Genomic DNA, 12,637 nt, shown 5'->3' with positions numbered 1-12,637 from the left:
CAAGAGTTTCCTACTTAAGTATAAGATGGGGTGCCGTTGTCTCTTATCCCCTTTCTGGCAAAGAGTTGCCCCAACTCCTATATTGGAGGTGTTGTAAACAAAAATTGCCCTTTTCCCTTATGGGGTATCCAAGAGCCCATATAGAGTCCTTACATAGGTTCCCTATTGGTAGGAGAGAATAACAGAGGCCAACCAGAGAATATTGAGAGGCAAAGCAGCTCGTAAGCTTGATCTTTATTGATCTGTTGCAACAGGGTGCTCCCCTCACCCGCAGGAGAGGAGGAGGAACCCAGAAAAATGGTGCGCAAAGCCTTATAAAGACTTTTGAAATTGCCACCCTGTAGATCAAGACCACCCCCGGAAACATCATACATACATCACAGAAGGGGTGTAACCTAAGACCACCCCTCAGATACCTACATCACAGAAAAGGCGGTCTTAAAACAGAAATTTGAATGTTGTTTTTCTCCTGTTGTTGTTTATCTCCTGTCTGGCAGGTTACTTGACTGGATTGCCTGGGGAGCCTGGCCATTTTTTTGTAGTGATAAATACTTAGTTCCTGGACCAGGTCACAGGCTCACACCCTATTCAAATACAGACATACCCTTAAGACAGGATTTGTGAAGGAAAAGACAATGGGGAGGCTTTTCCATTTTCCTTTGACCTTGCAGAGAAAACATTTGGTCAGTTTGGGACACTTTGGGAATCAAAATGGTTCCAAGGTCTGTCTTCCTGTGCTGATCTATGTACGTGCTTGGTTGGTACACTTATGAACATTACCATATATCTAAGACCATAAAATTCCTATCACAGAGGCATCCGTGAAAAGCGTAAAGGGTTGTAGGAAAGAGGGAGCTCTCAAAATAGGCTCCATTGTTAAGGCTGATTTTAAATACTCAATTTCTGCTTCCCACTGGGCCGTCCACATTACCTTATCTCTGTGGTCTTTCTTTACACAGTCATGTAAAGGAGCAGCATGGTGGCTAAAATCAGGAATAAATTGGCGATAATATCCTACCACCCCCAGAAAAGCTGCCATTTGGTGTGTTTTTTTGTAGAGGGCCTAGGCCACTCTCTTAATGTGTTTTTTATTAAAGATTTCTTGGTTTACAAACGTATGTGCAATGTTTCTTTTTTCAAGTTACATTTTCTACAGGTCAGCTTCATTTGTTGGGGACATTAGTGTGACATTGGGGGGGGGAGTGGGGAAGAAGTGAAAGGGGCCATGGTGGGTGGGGTTGGGGTTGGGTGGCAAAGTATCTGTTCTACTTGATGTACGTGTGGGGTTTTGTGTCAGCGTTGTTTGTGTGGGTTCTCTTTGCTATTTGCTTGTGTGCCTTCTCGGTAGTGGCACCCATCCTGTGGAACGCCCTCCCACCAGATGTCAAAGAGAATGACAACTACCAGATTTTTAGAAGACATCTGAAGGCAGCCTTGTTTAGGGAAGCTTTTAATGTTTGATGTATTACAGTATTTTAATATTTTTTTGGAAGCCGCCCAGAGTGGCTGGGGAAGGCCAGCCAGATGGGCGGGGTATAAATATTATTATTATTATTATTATTATTATTATTGGTGGTGAGAGAAGTTGGGGTTGGCCTAGGGTGTGGTTGCTTGTTTGTGATTGGCTGTGGTGAACTTTGTTTTCATGTGTGAGTGGGGTGGCTGGCTGGCTGTTTTTGAATCAGGTTAGCGAGATTGATTCATATGCTGTTGGCGGATTCTTGTCGTTGTCTTGTTGGGCTGTGTATGTGATAAAGGAGATCCATACCGGGGTGAAGGTATCTTCTTCTATTTGTCCCTGTGTCAGTTTCAATTTATTGGTTAATTTTTCTAGTACAGTGGTGCCCCGCAAGACGAACGCCTCGCAAGACGGAAAACCCGCTAGACGAAAGGGTTTTCCGTTTTGGAGGCGCTTCGCAAACGAATTTCCCTATGGGCTTGCTTTGCAAGACGAAAATATCCTGTGAGTTCCTGCGGGGTTCCCCCCCTTTCCCCCCTTTCCCTAAGCCCTAAGCCGCTTATCAGCTGATCCACTGATAAGCCGCTTATCAGCTGATCCGCTAAAAGCCGCTAAACCGCTAATAGCGCTAATCCGCTAAGCCGTCAATGGGCTTGCTTCGCAAGACGAAAAAACCGCTATATGAAGAGCCTCACGGAACGGATTAATTTAGTCTTGCGAGGCACCAGTGTAAGGCTGTTTCCCATACTATTTGGTACCATTGGTCCATGTTTGCTCCTGACAGGGCTAGGACACTCTTGAATGACCTTTATTATGCTCCAATCAGGTTGTATCTTACCACCCCCTAGGATGTGACCTAAATACTTTACCTGCTTCAAAGCAAACTGCCATTTAGAAGCTTTGACAGTTGACTTTTTCCGTTGGAACACGATGGCTAGATGCTGTAGATGCTCCTTCCAGGTCTGGCTGAAGCTGGCTACATCATCAGTATCAGCGAGGGCAAAATCTTTTAACCCCACCAGCATCTTATCAATTAAACTCTGAAAGGTGGCCGGAGCATTCCTTAACCCAAAAGCTAAAACAATAAGCTCAAATAACCCATCTCAAGTTCTTAAAGCGGTCTTGGGTTGATCTTTAGGATCCATCCCCACCTGCCAATTTCCTTCGGTTAAGTCTATAGTAGAAATGAAATGGGCAGCCCCAACTGTCTCTACCTACTCATCTATCCTCGGTATTGGATAGATGTCAGGCACGGTCACTTGGTTTAAACGCCTGTAGCCCACACAAATTTCATGACAACAGCCACGAAATTAAAAGACGCCTGCTTCTTGGGAGAAAAGCAATGACAAACCTGGACAGCATCTTAAAAAGCAGAGACATCACCTTGCCAACAAAGGTCCGTATAGTTAAAGCTATGGTTTTCCCAGTAGTGATGTATGGAAGTGAGAGCTGGACCATAAAGAAGGCTGATTGCCAAAGAATTGATGCTTTTGAATTATGGTGCTGGAGGAGATTCTTGAGAGTCCCATGGACTGCAAGAAGATCAAACCTATCCATTCTGAAGGAAATCAGCCCTGAGTGCTCACTGGAAGGACAGATCCTGAAGCTGAGACTCCAGTACTTTGGCCACCTCATGAGAAGAGAAGACTCCCTGGAAAAGACCCTGATGTTGGGAAAGATGGAGGGCACAAGGAGAAGGGGACGACAGAGGACAAGATGGTTGGGTAGTGTTCTCGAAGCTGCCAGCATGAGTTTGACCAAACTGCGAGAGGCAGTGGAAGACAGGAGTGCCTGGCGTGCTCTGGTCCATGGGGTCACAAAGAGTCGGACACAACTAAACAACTAAACAACAACAGCCCACACAAAAGCGAACAGTCTGGTCTGGTTTGGGAACCAGAATAACCGGGGAAGCCCAAGGGCTGTTTGATGGGACTATTAAACCCAGGTCCAACATCTCCCAAATCTCAGTGGAGATGATGTCAGCTTGAGGACCTGTTACGCGATATGGAGGCGACGCTATGGGTCTAGCCTCTCCGGTCTCAATTTTGAGTCCTCTCAGGAAAATGTGAGAAGATTTTCTGGTATTCTGTAAGAACAGCTTTAACTTGCCATTCCTGTTCTTCTGTTAAATCAGGGGACAGGATCACCTCTTGTGGGGTGCTTCCTTAACCTCCCCCAGCCTGTCGAATTGGCACATGGCTTTATTTCCCACACAATTGTTTGATTTTTGACGTCACCCCCGGAGGCGCACTCCACTTCTTCAAGAGACAGACAAATGCCAACATCAAAAGCTATTTGAAACAATTTTATTTCATTCACACACAAAAAATCTGACATGAGATTATTATGATTAAGGTATTCAGACAACAGGTGATACGTTTATTGATCCAATTTTGAAGTTATTATTTGTCTACTTTAATGTTTTATTATATATAGTATCTATAGTTTAGAGTAATCAATAAGGGGGTGGGAAGCAACTTTGATTGTGGAACTAGTGGGTGGGTGGGTGCCGTGAATATGGATCAATTTCCACAGGTGGAATCTTGTGCTTGTGATGGAGATTGATGTTGAGAGGCTGACCTTGTTTTTCTGACAGAGGAACAGAGGGAGGTGATGGCCCTGCTACTAACCCATCACGGAAACTACAAGACAAAGGGGTCCCTGAGGAGCCAGTTGCCAGGGCAATGTGGGTGTGATGTCACCCTGGGGGGGGGGAAGTTGTCCTTTAACACAGGTTTTTTGGGCAAGGTGTTATGGGAACAAGGAGGCGGAACAAGGGACCAAGGAGGCGGAAATTAGAAGACCTCCGTATGGGGGCTGAAGGTCAGAAGCACCTTGGCAGGCTGGCCAAAGGAAGGCTGGGACAGAGGCCTGGAGATGTCTTGGGCCCAGTGCTGTTTTGCTGTAGGGAGATGTAATGCCCACCACCATCCAAAAGCCAATATATGTATGTATGTATGAGTGGAAAAAAACCATACATGCAAAAGACACTGCAGTCTCTGTTGTGCCTCATTCCAAGGAAGCACAAAGCCTGGTTAAGTGCCAGGCTCCTAGAACCTGGCACCCCTCAACAGACATTGGAGTGAGCTATCACAATATTGTCCTAGGATGTTCCTATGGGTTTCCTTTAGAATGCACAAACTAGATGGAATTTCTCCCCCGCCCTCCCCAGTCTGTGTCCTGTCTTCTTCACACATGCACATCTAGGAGCAACAACAAGGGAAAGGAGCCAAACTGTAGACTCCTGCAGTGAGACCCCAGATTCCTACCCATGCCCACCCACAACTGTTGGGCAAAAAAGCACCCCCAAGGGTAAAAGGATGATCAAGGACTAGCATGTTTGTAATACAACCTTTATTAGAATAAAAGAAAATTTGTTTGTCTATTTGGGTTTGTGGGGAAGGAGGAACTGGGCCTTTGAGGGAGGGGAGCTATCTAGTTAACTTGATTTCTTATGTTTCCGGTAAGATTTGCCATTTCTGCATATTCCATAAGTTTTTGTATCCATTCTTCTTTCGCTGGGACTACGTCGTCTTCTTTCCATTTTTGGGCAAGTAACATTCTTGCTGCTGTAGATGCACCCATACGGTTGGGGGGGAACCACCAGGGATAAAAAAATGACCAAAGACTAGCATATTTTCAATATAAATCTTTATTGGAATAAAAAAAATTAATTGGGGAAGGGGCCTCCGGTAAGATTTGCCATTTCTGCATATTCCATAAGTTTTTGTATCCATTCTTCTTTCGCTGGGACAACGTCTTCTTCTTTCCATTTTTGGGCAAGTAACATTCTTGCTGCTGTAGATGCACCCATACGGTTGGGGGAAAGAACCGCCAGGGATAAAAAAATGGCCAAAGACTAGCATATTTGCAATACAAATCTTTATTAGAATAAAACAAATATTTAATTGGGGAAGGGGGAAACTGGGCCTTGGTTGAGAGAGCTGCTGGCCTCACTGTTGCCACTGCCTGGAAGAGAAAAGAACAGAAAAGATTATTAATATTTTCATTTATTATTACTGCAAGGATCTCCAAGTGGCCCACATTATTCTCCCTTCCTCATCCAATCCCTAAACTCTTCTTAAATCAGGGAGCTGCCTCCCCCCCCCCTCCAGCCAGCCAGATTATCTCTGGCCTCCCTGTTCTCCGTGAACAAAGATCAAAACTCACCACTGGTGGAATCACTGGTGGCATCCATCCCCTGGTCCTTCGGCCTCACATAGATGGTACGAACTCTGATCTTCTTTCCATTAATCTCCATGGTGTCTTCGTCCAGGGGATGGAATTTTATGGAACGGCAACAGGAGGCCAGCAGCTCTCTCAACCTTCGCAGACCGGAGCATCTAGGGAAGAAAAGGAAGAAGGTCACGAAATGGATTCTAGTTATTTCCTCGCTACTCTCTATCCCTGCACTGCAAGCCATTTCCCTCAAAGCATCTAAGGGGGCCCTGAGGACAATCTTTAAAAATCAATCTAACCATGACCTGGTTCCCTATGTGTCTAAATCTTAAGGGATAGCAAAAGAAACAGACTGTGGAAAGAGATCCTACTTACAGACGATTTGATGAAACTTTCATGATGTCCACAAACAAAAACACTCTCACCAAATTCACTGATTAAATTCAAATAGTTGCTCTGCCCAAAGTTCTCAGCCAAGTCACTCAGCAGGGGGACGTGTCACAATGGAGGACATGACATCATCACTTTAGCTACCTCGCCTAACAATGGGCATCACTCCTTTTAATATTATTTTTTCAAATGTATCTTTCAGTGGTTTAAGTGGTTTTATTCAATTTATTTAGAAAAGATCTAGAGCTGGCTTCATCCAGCATGGTTCATTTCTGGACAGGACAAGAAACACCTTGCAAACACACACACTTTTAACATAGCGGGGTCACCAAGGGAAAACACTTCCGGCCTTGACTATGGCTGCTGTTTCTCACTTAAGAGTTATTTTTTGATATCTTTTGTGTTATGGTTGTTTTGTGGAAAATACAAATCAAATTCATTATTTTTTTTTTAAAGTTAAAAATAACCCCTTCTCAACACCCTGTAGTAATCTGTCCAGTATTATGATGGACAGGAGCAGGACTTCACCCTTAGACCTCCTCATCCCCCTGTTTCTTTCAGTTTCTGCCCAGTGTGTTCTGCCAATAAACAGCGTTCCTTAGGTTGCAAGGAAGTAAAATGTTATGAGTTTGTGGGTGCCAGGCACTGAACCCCTGGACACTGAACATCTGGGGAGTTGATCTAAGCCTTGTTTAAATGTACCAGCCAAAATTATTTTTGGCTATTAAAAACTGGTTGAAAGCATTTTATTTCATTCACAAAAGAAAATCTGACGTGATTATGATAAAGGTTTATATAATAAAGGTGACACGTTTATTGATCCTTTTTGTAAGTTGTTTTTTTGTCTAATGTATATATAGTAATCAATAAGGGGGTGGGAAACAGTTTTGAATATGAAACTGGTGGATGGCTGTCATTCATCCAGATCAATTTCATAGAATAATAGGATCTTTGAGTTGGAAGGGACCCAGGGGTCATCTATTCCAACCCCCTGCGATGCAGGAATCTCAGCAAAAGCATCCATGGCAGATGGCCATCCTAGCTCTGCTTAAAAACCTCCATGGAAGGAGAGTCCACTGCCTCTCGTGGGAGTCTGTTCCACTGCCAAACAGCCCTTACTGTCAGAAAGTTTTTACGAATATTTCGTCAGAATCTCCTTTCTTGTAACTTGAAGCCATGGGTTTGAGTCCTACCCTCCAAAGCAGGAGAAAACAAGCTTGTTCCCTCTTCTGCGTGACAGCCCTTAAGATATTTGAAGATGGCTGTCAGATTTCCTCTCAGTCTCCTCTTTTCCAGGCTAAACATACCCAGCTCCTTCAAGCATTCCTCATAAGGCTTAGTTTCCAGACCCTTGATCATCTTGGTTGCCCTCCTCTGCACATATTCCAGCTTGTCAACATCCTTCTTAAAAGGTGGTTCCCAGAACTGGACACAGTATTCCAGGTGTGGTCTGACCAAGGCAGGAGACAGCTGGACTGTGACTTCCCTTGATCAGGACCCTGGACTTCCGTTGGTGCAGCCTAGAACAGCGTTAGCATTTTTCTGCTGCTGCATATTCCTTGTGGCCGAGGCTCAGAGTAACACTGGGATCCTTCAGTTCATGGTGTCCACATGACTGTGAGGTATTGCAAGTCATTAACTACAAGCCTCGTGGCCATGTCTCTGAAAACACAAACCATCCCAGCTTTTCAGAGCGGGCTATCATGGCTTCTTTAATCTTTGTGTATTGCTCCACCATGTGGCTGAATCACATAAAGCACTGACTTTTATATATTTATTGCCCTTTAATTGCAAGAAGGTTTCATTGATTTGGATTATAATCTTTATAAACTGGAGCTGTGGAGTAGTTCTTGGAGAGTAGTTGCTCTGACATACAACACTTCCAGGCTGGATGTCATTATTTGTTCCCTGTGTTAATGGAAGGAGGTAATCAGGTTACACTCAGAAGCATTTGAGTACCTAATTCTTTTGTTGTACAGACTAAACCAGCCTGTGACTAGCTAGTTGACTTCTCTGGAAAAGAATATTTATTTTCTTCTACTGCCGTTTTAGTCCTTTCCCCTGGGAAATCAGTTTCAGTGAGTTCAGCAGGTCTTATTTCCTAGTAATTCATTATTTAGGATTGCAGTGAATGCCTGCCAAACTTACATACACTTACTCAGAAGTAAGTGTATCTGTATTCAAAGTACAGTATGGATTACCTGAATAATCCTGCATCAAAGTAAATTTGTACAGGATTACAGTTTTCGAACGCTTCCAAAATGTCACTATTTTCAGGTGGGATTCAGGAAATTCAGGTCTCACAAAGCTGATTTGGAGGTTTTGTACTACAAACCCACTTTCCAAAAGATCTGACTTTTTGGGATAAAGTTACAGAAAAATGCACCACAAAGCATTGGTGCAACAGTGGCTAATCTTTCTGCTAACAAATCAGAGTGATTGCGCATTTAATGGCCAGCATAATCTAATCTCTCTGCAAGCAAATCTAACTGAATGTTCAATAAACAAGTAATCTGTAAGCTTTAACTTTTTTTTTTTTAAGGGAGGGTGTATATACAGTACTGCTTTAAGGCTGTCATTTTTATTCCACCTGTCAGTCACAAACAATAGGCCTCCGATTTAGCTTATAACCATTTTCACAAATTTCAATTTGGTTCAATTTCAATTTGTCACTTAAACCGTTTGAAACAGTCAGACATTAAAAAGGTAAAGGGACCCCTGACCGTTAAGTCTAGTCGTGAACGACTCTGGGGTTGCGGCGCTCATCTCGATTTACTGGCCGAGGGAGCTGATGTTTGTCCGCAGACAGTTTTTCCGGGTTATGCGGCTAGCATGACTAAGCTGCTTCTGGTGAACCAGAGCAGCGCACGGGAACGCCGTTTACCTTCCCGCCGGAGCAATACCTATTTATCTACTTGCACTGGTGTGCTTTCGAACTGCTAGGGTGGCAGGAGCAGAGACTGAGCAACGGGAGCACACCCCATTGCGGGGATTCGAACCTCCGACCTTCTGATCGGCACCCAACTTCATCAGCTGTCACAAATAGAACTTCTCTCGGAAGAGGCGCTTTGAAGTAGGGCTCTTAAGAGCATGAGGGTGACACAGGAAGTGTCATACAGAAAAAGGTGTCCTCCTTTTACCCACAAGCTCCTCTGCAACAAACTACACATTTAATCTTTTGTAAAGCTAATGGAAAAACCCCATCAAAATGATAGTGACGTAGAAGCAGTGCTTTTATTCCCTAAAAAGAAAAGTGTTTAGGGGTACTCTCACTTTGACTCAAGAAAACCACCATTTTATAGTTCAAATAGGGAAAAATAAAAACAGTAAATGGAAAAAAGTACAAAGATTCACAAAATGTTTAGGGGTATGCGTACCCCTGCGTACCCCCCAGAAAAAAAGCACTGCATAGAAGAAACCGGTTCTTCACTTGCAGTTCTGAAATTGCTTAGCATTTCCCTGCACTAATAATTGATCCAATATTATACCGTAAAGCAGGAACTTAGAATAGAAGCATTGCATTTCCTTCCCTCTAACTGGTTCAGCTGTGGTACAGCACAGAGGGAACAAGATTGACTAATCTGGAGCCTGGAGGAGAATTTTTTTTTTGGAAAAATATGTGTTAGTTGAATATTGTCTCAACTACAGTGGTACCTCGGGTTACAGACGCTTCAGGTTACAGACTCTGCTAACCCAGAAATATTACCTCAGGTTAAGAACTTTGCTTCAGGATGATAACAGAAATTGTGTGGCGGCAGCAAGAGGCCCCATTAGCTAAAATGGTACATCAGGTTAAGAACAGTTTCAGGTTAAGAACGGACCTCCGGAACGAATTAAGTTCTTAACCTGAGGTACCACCGTATATGCAGACTTGCAACTCCACAAATGTTACTAGGTCACTAACACAACCCTGTCTGTCTGTGTCATACTTTGATTTCTCATTTGTGGCCCCTTGAAAGCCTGAAATGCAAGAAACAAGAACTCTTTCAGTTTACAAAAGCTTCATTGTATAATTCCCCATGGTCACACATGCCTATAGAAAACTCAGGTTGTGATCAGTTTGTTATTTTATTTAAGTGCCACAGGTTTCTTCTTGGGGAGTCTGCATCACTAAATAACAATTCTTCGGCAGAAAAAAGTCTATAATACTAACACATGAGTGTGTTGCAAAAGGGCTCTTTGTTGGGATGTCTGAAATGGTGTTTCTGGGAGATTATTCTAGAGTTACAGTGTTACCTGCTGAAAAATACTCAGAGTTCTGTAGTGATTTCATGCTCTTTATTGCAGCTTGTAAAACAGTGATTGAATTGCCCCCCAAACCTCAGGCTTTTATTTACGTTATTTACACAATGAGTCCCGTCTGATTGGCTGATTCTGCTTCCCTCCTGGAGCCCAATTGGTCTTTTCCTGCAGGCCAATCAGTTGTTGCATTCTACGATCCTACCAGCCTAATAGGCTGATTAACTTCCTCCTGGAGCCTGATCGGTCTTTTCCTGCAAGCCAATCAGTTGTTGCACTCTAGGATCCTACTTGCCTATTGTTCTAGGATCCAAGGTTAGTACATAGCACCTGCCTTTATATTTCTGTGTAGCCTATTTGGGATTGTTGTTGTTGTTGTTGTTTAGTCGTTTAGTCGTGTCCGACTCTTCGTGACCCCATGGACCAGAGCACACCAGGCACTCCTGTCTTCCACTGCCTCCCACAGTTTGGTCAAACTCAGGCTGGTAGCTTCGAGAACACTGTCCAACCATCTCGTCCTCTGTCGTCCCCTTCTCCTAGTGCCCTCCATCTTTCCCAACATCAGGGTCTTTTCCAGGGAGTCTTCTCTTCTCATCGGTAGCCAAAGTATTGGAGCCTCAGCTTCAGGATCTGTCCTTCCAGTGAGCACTCGGGGCTGATTTCCTTCAGAATGGAGAGGTTTGATCTTCTTGCAGTCCATGGGACTCTCAAGAGTCTCCTCCAACACCATAATTCAAAAGCATCAATTCTTCGGTGATCAGCCTTCTTTATGGTCCAGCTCTCACTTCTCTCACTATTTGGATTACTTTGCCTTTTTCCTACATTGAGCAGTAGTGGCAGAGTAACTGCCTGAGTTTTGCCTGGGCAGACTGCTACACCTGGAGAAGGGGTAGGGCGAGCAATCCATTCTAAATGTGGGGGGAGTTTTAAGTTAGCGGGTGTCAAATGTGACGGTGTGCTTGAAGAAAATGTTTTGCTTCCAAAAGGATAATGTGCAATGGACTGTACGCGATTGAAATCACAAGCGAATACTGGACGCATTTATTCTTGCTCCACCAGCAAAAAGGAAATGTCAGATTGGGAACAAAAACATATCCATGAGAATTCATGGCAGAATATAAGCAAGGTTCTACAACCAAAATTCAATGCCAAGAAACGTTAAATTTTATTTGAGCTAACCCATAGGTTTTACAAAAAAAGAGAGAGTAGATTTTGAGGAAGAATTGAAAGGAAAAAGTAGGTGATGCCCTCTGGATATTCCGACCTAGATTCTGGACCAGCAGGACTTGGAGCCAGGGCAATGCGTCCTGATCATAGCTGTCAAGTGTCCCTTATTTGAAGGGACAGTCCCTTATTCCAGCGCCATGTTCCACTGCTGTCCTTTATTGATGGATGTCCCTTAAATGTCCCTTAAATGATGTCCCTTAAATTTCAAAGGAAGCAGCTCCTCTCCCTCCCTCCCTGCCAGGCAGGGAGGAGGGAGGCTCCAACTGTGTTGCTTGGCTGTGTTGCTCACCCAATAAGAAGTCTAAGAACGACTGGGGGGTGGAGCTTGCATGCCTTGTGTGTGGCTAGTTAATGCAAGCTGAGGAGGTTTTTGAATGCTGGATGCCATTTTGTTGCACGTGCTGCTGCAAACTTTGCAGTGCAAAGCCAGGCCGGGGAGCCATCTTAAGTTGAGGCTGCATAGGCCTTGTGGTGCATGTGATTCAGATTCTATTCAGCTGAACCTCTGGTTACAAAGTTGGTGGGACAGTGTTCTCAAAGCTACCAGCATGAGTTTGACCAGACTGCAGGAGGACAGGAAGACTGGAGTGCCTGGAACAGGTGAGGCTGCAGGTCCCTTATTTTGGCTGCTGGTCCCTTATTTTCAAATCTGTAAGTTGACAGCTATGGTCCTGATAGAACAACAGCTTTCCCTTCTCTCCCCCCCTTGATGTCCTCTGTGCCCCTAAATCAGCGCTGTGAGGGATTCCAGGCTTACAGGCAGGGCTGGCCCATGCAAGAGGCAACGTGAGGCGACTGCCTCAGGCGGCAAGATCCACAGAATGGCAGATCCAACCTCCAAGGAATGGATCGTCTGCTGTTGCTGCTGTTGCGCTTCCCCCTTGTTTCCAACGTACGACTTCGCCTCTGCTTTGTTGCTGATTTAAATCTTTCTTTTCCCTCCCCCCTTGTTACCGATGGAGATCTTCACTCACCCCTTCTTCCCTGGGGGGAAGAGAAGGTGTCATTTTGTGGCTCACCCCAGGTGCCAAAATGTCTTGCGCCAAGCCTGCATACAGGATGGCAAGAATTCATTTAAGAAGTGTGGTAAAGCCCAGCGTGCAAGAGAGGGCAAACTTCCATTGCTTGATCCAAGTGATTTCT

At 44.3% G+C, this 12,637-nt stretch overlaps 2 long non-coding RNA genes across 3 annotated transcripts; one reads left to right on the top strand and one right to left on the bottom strand.

The window, feature by feature from the left end:
• Positions 1–5,324: 5,324 nt before the first annotated feature.
• Positions 5,325–7,679, bottom strand: LOC309343963. Of its 2 annotated transcripts, none has more exons than XR_014157445.1 (3): positions 7,336–7,679; positions 5,630–5,802; positions 5,325–5,428 (listed from the first exon to the last, which is right to left on the bottom strand). It is a non-coding gene; the product is annotated as an uncharacterized lncRNA (long non-coding RNA). The 2 variants fall into 2 exon arrangements; XR_014157446.1 differs by lacking the exon at positions 7,336–7,679 and adding an exon at positions 6,014–6,066.
• Positions 6,317–6,848, top strand: LOC309344050. The gene is made up of 2 exons (XR_014157580.1): positions 6,317–6,408; positions 6,485–6,848. It is a non-coding gene; the product is annotated as an uncharacterized lncRNA (long non-coding RNA).
• Positions 7,680–12,637: the final 4,958 nt, after the last annotated feature.

Source organism: Podarcis erhardii (assembly GCF_964252035.2).
Source record: "Podarcis erhardii genome assembly, chromosome: 6".
NCBI lineage: Eukaryota > Metazoa > Chordata > Lepidosauria > Squamata > Lacertidae > Podarcis > Podarcis erhardii.
Note: the sequence above shows the minus strand (reverse complement) of the source record. Positions and strands in the feature narration are given on the sequence as shown.